We start from the raw sequence: 12,987 nt of genomic DNA on the forward strand, positions 1-12,987 counted from the left end.
GCTTTTGACACTGTGTGATTTGTTTATAATCCTGTCTGTATTCTACGATGTTAGCCTTTTAGTTCTTATCTTTTCCCATTTGGATCTATGTTTTTATCCTTTGTCCTCTGCTTGTTTGTTTTACCACAGCACTTTTCAGTCAACCTTTATTCAAACAGACAAGTCACAATGAGCCTAAAGATTCATTTACAAGTGAGACCTGTTTGGACAGACAATAAAAAATGATGAAAAATGACACAATGATGGGATGAAGATCAGTTCCTCCAAATCCGAGGCCATGGTCTTGAGCCAGAAAAGGGTAGAGTGCCCTCTCCGGGTCAGGGAAGAGGTTCTACCCCAAGTGGAGGAGTTCAAGTATCTTGGGGTCTTGTTCACGAATGAGGGAAAAATGGAGCGTGAGATCGATAGGAGGATAGGTGCAGCATCTGCAGTGAAGCGGGCGCTGTACAGGTCTGTCGTGGTGAAGAGAGAGCTGAGTCAAAAGGCGAAGCTCTCAATTTACCGATCGATCTACGTTCCCTCCCTCATCTATGGTCACGAGCTTTGGGTTGTGACCGAAAGAATGAGATCTCGGATACAAGCGGCCGAAATTAGTTTTCTCCGCATGATGTCTGGGCTCTCCCTTAGAGATAGGGTGAGAAGCTCGATCATCTGGGAGGGACTCGGAGTAGAGCCGCTGCTTCTCCACGTCGAGAGGAGCCAGTTGAGGTGGCTTGGGCATCTGTTTAGGATGCCTTCTGGACGCCTCCCTGGTGAGGTGTTCCGGACACGTCCCACCAGAAGGAGGCTCAGAGGAAGACCCAGGACACGCTGGAGGGACTATGTTTCTCGGCTGGCCTGGGAACGCCTCGGGATTCCCCCGGAAGAGCTGGCCCAAGTGGCTGGGGAGAGGGAAGTCTGGGCCTCCCTACTTAGGCTGCTACCCCTGCGACCCGACTCCGGATAAGCGGAAGAAAATGGATGGATGGAAGGATGGATGGATGGATGAAAAATGACACATAGGGTTTGGAGTAATAAAAAAAAACAATATGCTCTTAATCTTTGGCTGAAAGTTAACAGCATGATAATGAAAAAAGATCTCGCACAACAAGCACATAATGACACCAACGTTCTGCGGGAGGGGGGACGCAAGGGCGGTGAGCATGTCCAGAGACAACACACACAGAGGCACTGCAGAGTTCTGATAAAATTGCTCAGTTCACATAGTTCCCTCTGGAGAGATCTGTATACTCTCAGGGGGTGCCGAGGACAGCCAAGGACAAATATCAGATAGAATCCAAAGAGTCTGGGTCCCTCTGATTGGTCCGTTGACTTCCTCGGTGGGAGGGGTGAGGGGAAGAACATCAGGTTTACAAAACGTCAAGGCAAATTAAGATAAGATGGCCTGTCAAGGCCAGTCAGGGAGTCAAATTCAGATAAACACGATTGTTTTGGGAACAGGCAGAACTTAATATCTACCTTGAGTCTGTGTCAGTCCACTCAGTTCCGAAACATCCAAATTAAATGGCCACACCACTGGACCGTGCCTGAGAGTATTCCCCGAGATCTGATCCATCTTGCCAAAAGCATTTGGTTGGCCTTGCTAATCTTTAAGTGCTTTATAAATGAAGTGGTATGGTATGGTATGGTATGGTATGGTATGGTATGGTATGGTATGGTATTGTATGGTATGGTATGGTATGGTATGGTATGGTATGGTATGGTATGGTATGGTATGAGATGGGATGGTTAAAAACAACTGGACTTTATTTTGTAGCAGAAGATGTTTCGCTTCTCATCAGAGGAGGTTTCTCAATTCAAAGAACAGGGAACCCCACACTCCCTGTTCTTTGAATTGAGAAAGCTCCTGGATGAGAAGCAAAACATCTTCAGCTACAAAATAAAGTCCAGTTGCTTTTGTCTTTAACATATTTTTTGATTTACCAGGTCCTGGATGACTGAAAATCTTCACCCGCATTCTCTTGTCTACCTTTGAAGAGAAATGTTGCATTTTGTACTTCATTATATGTATTTGACAACTGTAGCTTCTGTTACAACAACATCGCCTTTTAATTTGTGAAAGGTAATTTGCAAATCATATTAAATGTATGAATTAAAAGGAACATGCAAGAATCAGTTTAACATTTTTATTAATTATTGCATAATGAATACAACTACAAGGAATTTGATTGCAGCAGGGTGATGACAGTTCTGGGAGTCAGAACATAAGGTCTGAACTTCATTTTCATCCAGGCTTGCAGCTGGGGAGTTGGGCACTGGACTCGCAAGTTTTTTGGCAACGACACAAGAACTCTGCGCTTCATTGATTTGTTTTGAAATATCCAAAATGGTATCAGTGTAAGGTGTGTCCTGCAGAAATTTAATGGGAATATTACGTTGTGCATCTCCATTTACAGATGGGGGCGTTTTAGGTTGCATGCTTCACAAAACTAAAGAGAATCTACATAAATCTACTCACGCTGCTGTGTGACTTTTGTGCACAAACCTCTTTGTCCAGCATAAACTCGGCTTGCTTGAAGGTTTTCCACTCGATAGGGCCTCAGCGGTTGCTTCAAGCTCCCGGCTGAAGGGCAGATCCCATGGCTAGAAAAAGAGACATTTCGGTTTCATGGTTACTTATCGCAAGTGAAATTTTTTGGTTAAGTTTTGTCGAAGAGAATTTATGTTTTTGGCTTGAGATCTCCACATCTGTGCTCTGCAAGAGTCATCTCAAGGCCTCACTGCAACCTTTATGCAGGAAAAAAATGAGGTCTGATGATAATTTGCTGGTTATGGAGTGGATGAGGCGTAGAACCGTAAGATGGGGAAAAAAGTTTGTAGAAAATCTGTGATTGAGTAACATTTTTGTGGCTGCACTATTATTGCTGCGAACTTTTGGACTTCTTGAACACATCAAGACTTTTCTGAGAGTAAATCATTGGTTGAAAAGCCGTACTGTTAAAACACAGTTTAAAAGAGCTAAAATACGAGCTAAAAACTATAAAGAGGGATGGTGGGCTACATCCAGCTGCATTTTTGAATTAGGATGAAAGGAGGAGAAATGAAGAGGATGGAAAGAGTCAAAAGCAAAATAACTCACTGGAAAATGTAAACCACAGAATGCTATGAAGTCAGAGGAAGCCTATCTCTTTTTGACTTAGCTGTGGTTTTACTCCACAATTTACTATAAAAACCTGGCAGAGTCCATGGGGGCTAGTTAGCCGATCCCTCCGATATGACTGGACCTGGGTGGCTTCACCACATGCTTGGCCAGGGGTGAAGTGACGTATAAACAGTAGAAAGCTTGTGTTTGTGTGTTTTTGTGTTTGGAAGAAAGACATCCATCCACCTGTGGTGTAAAAACACAGCTTTAGGTAAAAACAGGCACTGCTGACCCTCTGGTTAGCGCTTGACAATTTTAGGTTCAGACGACATGGATAACACTTTGGAAACCCAAAGAAAAAATAATCCCTTTCTTATCTATTAAACACTTGACCTCTAAGGCAAAACTCCATTTTCTGGTTTGATAAAAAGCATGAAACAACAAAACAACTGGACTCACTCGTTTATTTTTATTTATTTATTTATTTATTTATTCAATTAAAAGTAACAAAAGAAACAAAACAAATCAATTAAAAGAAAAAAACACTGAATGAAAAGGGTGCAGAAAGAACAAGAAAATTATTATAGTACCTGCCCCTTATTTAAAAAATAAAATAAAATAACTACAAAACAAACAACTACTTAGGATTGAACAATCTCCAAAGTGAAAACAAACTATATTAGCTATCCTTCATACAGTATCATACTTTCCCAACAATTTTAACTTAAGCATCTTTTTAAACATATAAATTGTTTTAGAATTTTTTATGGTGATATAAAGGCAATTCCACAATCCCTGAATGACAACGCAGCTCCTTCAGACTAGTTCTAAATGAAGGTTTTACAAACATTTCCATTCCCTTAAGATTATAATGACTCTCTTTTTTATAATAAATTTTAATTGAATATTTGGGGTAATTTTTATGAGCTTTATACATGACTTGTAAAAGACCATATTCAACCATAACATTTTTATAATTTCAACTGATGAAATAATGTATTTGTTGGGTGACCAAAGCACTTCCTACTAATAATTCTTATAGCTCTTTTTTGTAAAATGAAAATAGGATTTGTAATTGTTTTGCACACATTTTCCCCAAACTTCAATACAATAGATTAAATATGGAACAATCATTACATTATACAATATATCCATCCATCCATCCATTATATTTTACCTGCTTCTTACATTTTGGGTCACGGGGGTCGCCAGTGCCCTAGTCTGGCAATCACAGTGCAAAGGGCGGGGTACACCCTGGACAAGTCACAAGTCCATCACAGCTATTTTTATTCTTAAGTAATTTACATGAGATTTCCATGTCAGCTTCTCATCAATAACGACACCCAAAATTTTTATTTCATTAACTCTATGAATTTCAGTACTGTCAATTTTAATTGGGACTGCAATAATTTTCTTTCTATTACTAAATATCATGTAGTTTGTTTTTGGCAAATTTAATGATAACTTGTTAAATTGGAACCAAGTTTGTATTTTACGAATTCTGCCTGTATCATCTCTAACATCTATTCAATATCTTCACCTGAACAAAAAAATGGGGTATCTTGTGCAAATAAAACACACTTCAAAAGCCCTGACACTTCAACCAAATAATTCACATACAAAATAAACAACTTTGGTCCCAACACAGAGCCTTGAGGAACTCCACATCCATTAACACAACATTTAGATCTTACATTGTTTACCTGCAAACTGTCTACTATTATTCAAATAACTAGAACCCCACTGTAGTGCTAATCCTGCAATGCCATATTTATTCAATTTTTCAAGGAGAATTCATGGCACTAAGAATTTGGAAGGCACACAATAATGGGAAATAAATATATTTTAAAGTGATGTTACTGTGAAAAGGTTAATAATTGGCTTCTTGCCTGTTGCCATTAGATAAGATCTATGAGTTTGTGAGGTCCAAACCGAGATTTTGAATGTGCCCTTTTAAGATGGCAAGAATCTGTTTGGCCCTTGTCCTCACTCAGGCTAGCTGGTAGCTTGTCAATCGGTTCTATCATACACAATTTCTCCAATTCAAATATTTATTTGCAACAGGTGAGATCTTAAGTGTCCATAAGATGTTCACTGAATCCCACTTTAAAGGATGTGAAATGTGTTTTTCCAAAATCCCTGAAAATTGCACAACTAATTCAAAAAATGTGTTTTTATTTATTTATTTATTTATTTATTTTTTGCTCCATGGGTTAAAGGCAAGTGTCCAAACATAATGCATAGTTTGGGATTATTTTCTGGAATAGGTCCATTTTTTTCCACGTTTACACATTATTTAACATCTGCTTCTTCCCCGTTTTTTCATTCAATGAATGAGAAAATAATGGGAATACGAATAGGGAGAGGAAAACCAGTGCAATGCTCTCCCCATTTCCTGTTTCTGTGGAGCCGGGTGTCTTCAGGGAGGGGAGCTGAGAGGATTCCTGGCAACCAGCCACCTCTGGTGGGCCAAGTCTCACTGTGGAAAGAGGAGAAAATTAAGAAACCTGTCTGCAAACCTTTAAATGGTAAAACTTGATGAGAATTTTATCTGTAAATAAGGCTGCTCAATACGAATTGAAACAGCTTCAAAACAAAGTTTCCTAACTGAAGCCATATTTTCAATGAAAAATAATTTTTCCTTTAATGGTACCTCTTTGTATTTTCTTTGTTGCCAACTCTAAATACTTGCTAGAGGCATGTCATCTTCACAACATTACAGCAACTGTTTCTAATTAAAGTTTAGTACTATTTTCCGAATAGTCCTCACCAAGAAAGCATTCTTATAACTCCGAATCTTTTGCACAGTGGTTTTTCACTGTAAACATTCAAAATATTACACCACAACTCTTCTGCCAAAGAACAAAAAAAAAAAAAAGAAATGTTTGTGCTGTTTGCCTCGTGGAGGTTTAAAGAAAATGTTGGGCATCAGTTGGAGCATTAACCGTAATGTTCCAAATTTTAGCCGTGGCACTTATGTAGTTGTTACAATAATGGAGCTGCTTGTAAAACAATTGAGCAAATACATTAAAATATGGATGAGGAACTGATGTTGCAGAATGACTCCAATGAGTATATCCATAAAGGCTAAAACAATAACAGCTTGCATAATTCTCTAAGTGATGTGGTTGAAATAAAAGCATAGCTCACAAGTAACGACAAAACATTTAACGAGCATTTAAACATTTAATTAACCACGAGGTTCTCCTTACTCAAACTAGAAATCTGTCTAAGGGGAATGAGGGATTGGTTAAGTCCACAAATAAAGTCAAACAGGAGGTAAATTTTCAGGAACACTGAAACTCCTGACCTATCGTGAAAGAAACCCCCTTTTACCCCAAACGGTGCTACCAAACACAACCTCCAACACTGCCAGCAAGCTGTTCTCCTGACAGGCTCAGACTCTGAGGCCTAAAGAAAACAAACTGACTCTGATTATGAAAATAGAGCCGTAAGGCCCTCCTGGTGCCCAGTGCTTATCTTACACAAGGCGAGCTTTGTGCTCTGAGGGGGCTTCTTGCTGGCCCTCAACCACCCCGCCAGGTGGAGACTCGCAGGACCCAATGCTCCTCCTCCCTCACCGTCTCCCTGTTGGGCCTCATGTGTACGGTGTCACCTCCACCGAGACCACAATGTATATTTTGAAAAGGGACCATCAGGAAATTGATCCACAGGCACCACACTGTTCTGTGGGCAAAAGCAATCCCCTAACAGTGGGAGATGATGGGACTTCCTAACCATAAAATGCCAAACATTGTTTCTTAAACTGAATATTTTCAATGAAACTTTGACACATGAAAAGGCTGTGAGATGAGGCTGGTTGTTGCTAGGTGAAAGACAGACCCAAGAAAATGTGGATTTCATCAAACTCCATCATATAAAAAGAAATAATAAAAAAATGGTAAATGGACTGTACTTATATAGCACTTTTCTGTCTTATCTACATACTCAAAGCTCTTTACAACACAATCGGTGTCCTCATTTACCCATCCATACAGCACTCTAATATATTTATACAAAGAATAATCAGAGCTTTATCACATTCATGCACCGGTGGGACACACATCGGAGGCAATGACGGGTTCAGTGTCTTACCCAGGGACACTTTTGCACGTGACTGCTGGTGCAATCAAACCCCTGACTCTCGCATTGAAGGATGACTGTTCTAACCACTCAGCCACAGCCACCCCTCATAAAAAAGTATGAGCATTACACAAAAATATATAAAGAACTATAACTTTTGTGACAAGCCAAATACAAAGCAGACATACTAAAGTCTCAAGACTGCCACTCTTTTTGCTCAGCATTTCTTCTGACAAAAACCTTAAACATTTACCGTGTCATCCAATTACTGCGTATATGGTCAAAATAAATATTTTTGAAATGACATGTGTGTCACAGATAAAAGTTCTGGTGGAGAGGCTTTCTTTGTTCAACTGCAGTAAAGACAACAATCTGTATAGACTTTGGACCAATAAACTGAAGCCAAACACTGCCACAAAATGTTGCACACATTCACATCTTATTACTATTTTTAATATAAGATTTTGAAAATAATTTGAATGGTATTCTCATCTCTGCCCCCTTTATTTGGACATATTGCAATAATGCCATGCTGCAGTGCAGTTCAACATTAAAGAAATTCCTTTTTTTTTTTACAATAATCACATCAAGTAGGTTGACATCATATTTTTACATGTAAATCTTAACAAAAATGATTTTCTTGTTTAAACTTCAAGGTCTAATGCAACACTATTTGTATCTTTGTTTGCATGACACACTCAGCCACCTACACCTTAAATGATTGCAGGAGCTTAATGTTGGCTGTGCAATGCCTTTGGTCAGATTTACTGGAGCTAACTGTGATAACATGAGTAGTTTCTTCTACAACTGCCATGCAAAACAAATTTACGAGAATAAAACGGTGACTATGATGTATTTAAATCTGCATAAACACTGAAGAGAAATTGTTGAGGTTTAAAAAAAAAGTGATGCATTTGCATTCAATTAACTGTAAAATCTGACTACCATTGATCATTTAGATAGACGAACTTTTCCTGCAAAAAAAAAACAAAAAAAAACACGTACCACAGATGTCAACAAATTTTGGAACAATCTCAACTAATTTTGATTATTTAATTTGCTCAAGGAAACTTTTGCTTGCTAGCAACAGAGCGACGTTATCATCATGAGTGTCGGCTTTAATCAACAACAGCAGAGATGACACTGTCAAGCAGATTTGATGGATGATTGGAAGATTTGCATAACCCCACAAGTTTGCAATTTGAAATTACCAAAATGAAAACAGTTTAAACCTCCTAACCTAAAATAACGTTTCACCTATCGCTCTCTGAAGCTTTAACACTGATTTTTTTAAAATGAACTAATAGTTCCAGCAGTCTGTTGATTTCTTCTTCCAAAACTTTTCAAAGACTTGGCGAAAACGGAACTTAGTTCCTACATGTACTAAATTGCAATGGTTGTTATTGTGTATCATTTTGCACAACCTTGTGCAACAAACTGCTCCACTCCAGTCCAGTAGGTGGTGATAGTGGAGAATCTGTCATGTAAATATTTAAAAAAAAATAATAAAGTAGTCTCCTAAATGTCTCCAGAAAGGCTTGCAACGTTCAAGGGGTTCTCAAATTTCTCATGTTAGTCATGGAGGCAGGCAGTCCTGTTGCTTGAGTTTTGTACATATTCAAATTATTCGTGATAACATTTCAATTGAAATAGTCTCAGCATCGTCTGCAACTCTTCTCGAACTCACGCGAAAGGTGTCGTGGGCAACTTCAACTTGTCTCAAGAAACACGGCTAATGTCCAGATCTAAAGCTCATGCTAATGACAAATAATTAATGTTGAAAAACTTTTACAAATCTACCTGACTTCATTTTGAAAGTACTGCAGCAGATTCAGTCACAAACGTAGGGGTGGCTGCCAATGTGCGCACAAAGTGACTTCATTTGGAAATATAGGATTAATGTGCACGGCCAAGAATGTAGCTTTATGAGCCATGAACGCAAAAGTATTTTTAACAACTGGCGTCTGTACTCATCCCTTTAGTTGGCAGCTCAGAACACCACATACAGAACACCATGGACTTTGTGGATAAGGTGAGGGATGTCATCATGGAGACTGATGAAACAATGGTCTCTTTTGATGTCACATCACTCTTTATGTGCATTCCTGTTGATGATGCAGTAGAGGTGGTCAGTTTAAAATTAAAATCAGACACCACTCTGAGCAGCAGGACCACGCTTTCCACAGAACAACTGTGTCAACTCTTGAAACTGTGCCTGCAGTCAACCTACTTCACATATGGGGAGCAATATTATAGGCAGAAACATGGGTGTGCTATGGGGTCTCCAGTTTCTCCTATTGTTGCCAACCTGTACATGGAGGAGGTAGAAAAGAGAGCCTTGACGTCCTTTTCAGGGACACCACCAAGTCATTGGTTCAGGTATGTTGACGACACCTGGGTTAAAATTAAATCTCAGGAAGTCCAACATTTTACTGACCACATCAACTCTGTGGATAAATATATAAAGTTCACACGAGAAGATGTAAAAAATGGCAGGTTGGCTTTCTTGGACTGTGAGGTCTCAGTCTCTGATAGAGGACTTTTGCAAACTGAGGTGTACCGGAAACCCACCCACACAGACCAGTATTTACAGTTTGACTCCCATCACCCTTTGGAGCACAAGTTAGGAGTCATCAGGACTCTGTATCACAGAGCAGACAGCGTCCCCACTAGCTCAGGAGCCAGGCAGAAGGAGAAATCCCACACAAGACAGGCTCTAGAGCAATGTGGATATCCTAACTGGGCCTTCCTAAAAGCAGAGAAGAAACCCAAACAGGACTCCAGTTAGCCAACAGGTGAAAAGGAGGAACCCAGACCAGTGGTCATTCCATATGTTGAGGGAGTATCAGAGAAACTGAGACGTTTATTTTCTAAACATAACGTCCCAGTGGCTTTTAAACCCCAAAATACATTACGGCAAAGACTGGTTCATCCCAAAGATCCAGTCCCCCGGCACAAACAGAGTAATGTTGTGTATGCTGTTCAGTGTCAGGAGGGCTGTGATCAGTCTTACATCGGGGAAACTAAACAGCCACTGGCCAAAAGGATGGCCCAGCACAGAAGATCAACATCATCAGGCCAGGACTCTGCAGTCTACACTCATCTCCAGGCCAGCGGTCACTCTTTCAGGGATGAAGATGTTCACATCCTGGACAGAGAGGAACGATGGTTTGAGAGAGGAGTAAAGGAGGCCATCTTTGTGAAAAGAAATCGTCCATCGTTAAACAGGGTTGGAGGCCTCCGTGTTCAATTGTCCCCCTCTTACAATGCTGTGATTGCTAGTATCACTCAGCCCTCTGTGAATAGTACACAGCCATCAGTGTGCTAATGATCCATTGTTAGGCTGATGGTCCTTCTTGAGCATGTGATCAGCTGGTTTTGGTTGTCAGCAGCAAAACTGGTTGATCCACTCTGAGAAGGTGCTATTTAAGAGACTGAGCTGAATACAGCACCTCAGACTGAGGAAGTCTCTCGGATGAGAGACGAAACGTTTCTACATTTTTTTGTTGTTTTGCTTTGCGTTGTTTTTTTTGAATGTCCAGAGGACCAGATTTAACTTTTTTAGATTATTTTTATTCTTTACAGAAGAAAAATAAAACTTGATCTAATTAATCTTGAGAAGGTGTTACGAACAAGACCATTGGTTTCTTTAGTCCACTTGATCCTGAACAGCGGTGTGTCTGAGATAACAAAGGTTTTTATCATTTTATCAAATTAAGTGAAAATAGACTCAGATGTTGTTTCCTTTATATTTTTACCTATAGATTCTGTTTAACCTAGCTGAGCAGCAATGCTCATTTACCACCACTGTCTTCCACTCAGACTGTGTAAGAGCAGAACGCGGACGATTGTGAGGGTGAACTTTAGAGCCAGTGTGATGCTGACTTGGTGTAAAAAGATCAACTCAAGAACAAGTCCTATTTTAAAAACCCATAAATACTAATAAGACTGTTTACTCCTTTTAGTCTTCACCTTTCATTTTTTTCAACAAGAATTAAATTTCACTGATTAGTTTTCAGCATCTTTACAATGTGCTGCATATGTGATAATTAAAAGTTTAGGTACCCACTTTTGTAGTGGCCAGATTTCTGCTGTAACTCATTACAAAGTTAGGGTTTCATTTTTCTCATGGGTCCAAAAAAGATGTACGAATGGAGTATGACTGTTTTTTCCAAGGTCCTTGGAGAGTCTGTAAGTGATCTGAGACGCACAGGGTGGCGTCTCGGATGAGCCTGGGTTTGGATCAGGACTTTGCATCTGGGGCACATGTGCGTTTGACGGGGACAAAAAGACGAGGAAGGGAAGCCAAAATGGTTTTTTCTTCTTTTTTCTTACTTGCCTGAATTCTGAAGAGTAATGACTTTCTTTTCCATTGCACATTGTGGATCCACGCTCTTCCTATTATCCTCACTGTCTTCATGATGCAGATTTTTAACAGTACTCGCGACAAGCACGCAGTAAGATTACTTACAATTAAATATGTTTATGATACCACACTGCTGACATGTTGAACTGAAACAAATAAAGAAAAGATCTGTGCTTGAACTCGCTCTTTGTGGATAAATGTGTGCTGTGGTAGATAGGAAGTATAAACCACACACAGATACACACTAAAAAGTAATAATAAGAAAAGGCAAACAAGAGTAAAGATTTAAAAAACCCTGTGTGTAGGTTATGGTTCTTTGGCAAACACCAATCCACATCTAGCCCTGCTGGCAGCCTCTTGGCACCACTGTTGGTATCCCTCCAGTAGCAGCATCAGAAGGCCCAGGGCAGCCGACAGAAGTGTGACCAGAGATTATTGTCCTGCGTGCTTGTTTGGGTTAAGGCTTTAGATGGGGAAATGGGATTAGGATAGGCCCGGCTGGGGAGACACACTCTAATGGGAAGCAGAGGAGCCTTTGCCTGATCCCACTCCACTCACCGAGAGCAGCCCTGTTATCCCACCTGATTGGATTAGCCCCCTGTTAAATGTGCTATGATAACGGCAGACCACTGCTGAGAGTCTCTGCAGGGCTGCAGGGGTTGAAGCACAGAGACAGGGCGCAGAAAAATTCCTCCACATTGTTTATGTTTATTTTGTTCACACATGTGCACCAACAGTGGAGTGAAATTTGTGTAAAACTCTCTAGCGATCATTGTTTTAACAGAGGATTTTCATGTTTGTGCATCTAAAGTAACGCCTTATTTTACCCGCAGTGCCGACTGGGTAGTTGAACTACAGTAAAAAATAAAAAAAAATCTTTACAGCCTTCGCACCTTGCAGTAAATTTATAAGCATGCAAATCTCCAAGCTTTAAAATTGCTAATTGCAGCGAGTCTACCAATCAGACAGCAATTACTGGTATCCTGCCTGCCTTTCCTTCCAATGGCTGAGCAGCTAATTTGAGCCGTGGTTTAAACAGCTGGAAAACAGCATCCTGTGGCAGAACTGGAGGTCTGTGTTTGAGTGTGCACGCATGTGTGTGAATCTGCACTCCTATTTATGCACTGACTATAGCACTATTTGGAAACTGCAGCGTAAGGCAGATTGAGTTTAACTAGTAGGGAAAATCTGTGCAGATGTGTGTAACATAATATTTTTACAGAATCTGCTCCGTACCTCCTGCTACGCAGAGAAAGTTAAAGCGTTTATCAATATGTTAACTCTTTCTGACCTTCCTGTCAAGAATAGCTGCTGTGGGTGACTGATTCAGATTTTACTCATGGTTCCTTGTGCTGCAGGTTCAGGTGCCATGAAATGACACCCAGCACCCACGCTCGGTGATGATTGGATGAAAAGGTTACTGATCTCCTAATTGCTTTTAAATTGCACTGCACGA

This window comes from Nematolebias whitei, chromosome 8, assembly GCF_014905685.2.
Source record: "Nematolebias whitei isolate Nwh7 chromosome 8, NemWhi1, whole genome shotgun sequence".
Lineage (NCBI taxonomy): Eukaryota > Metazoa > Chordata > Actinopteri > Cyprinodontiformes > Rivulidae > Nematolebias > Nematolebias whitei.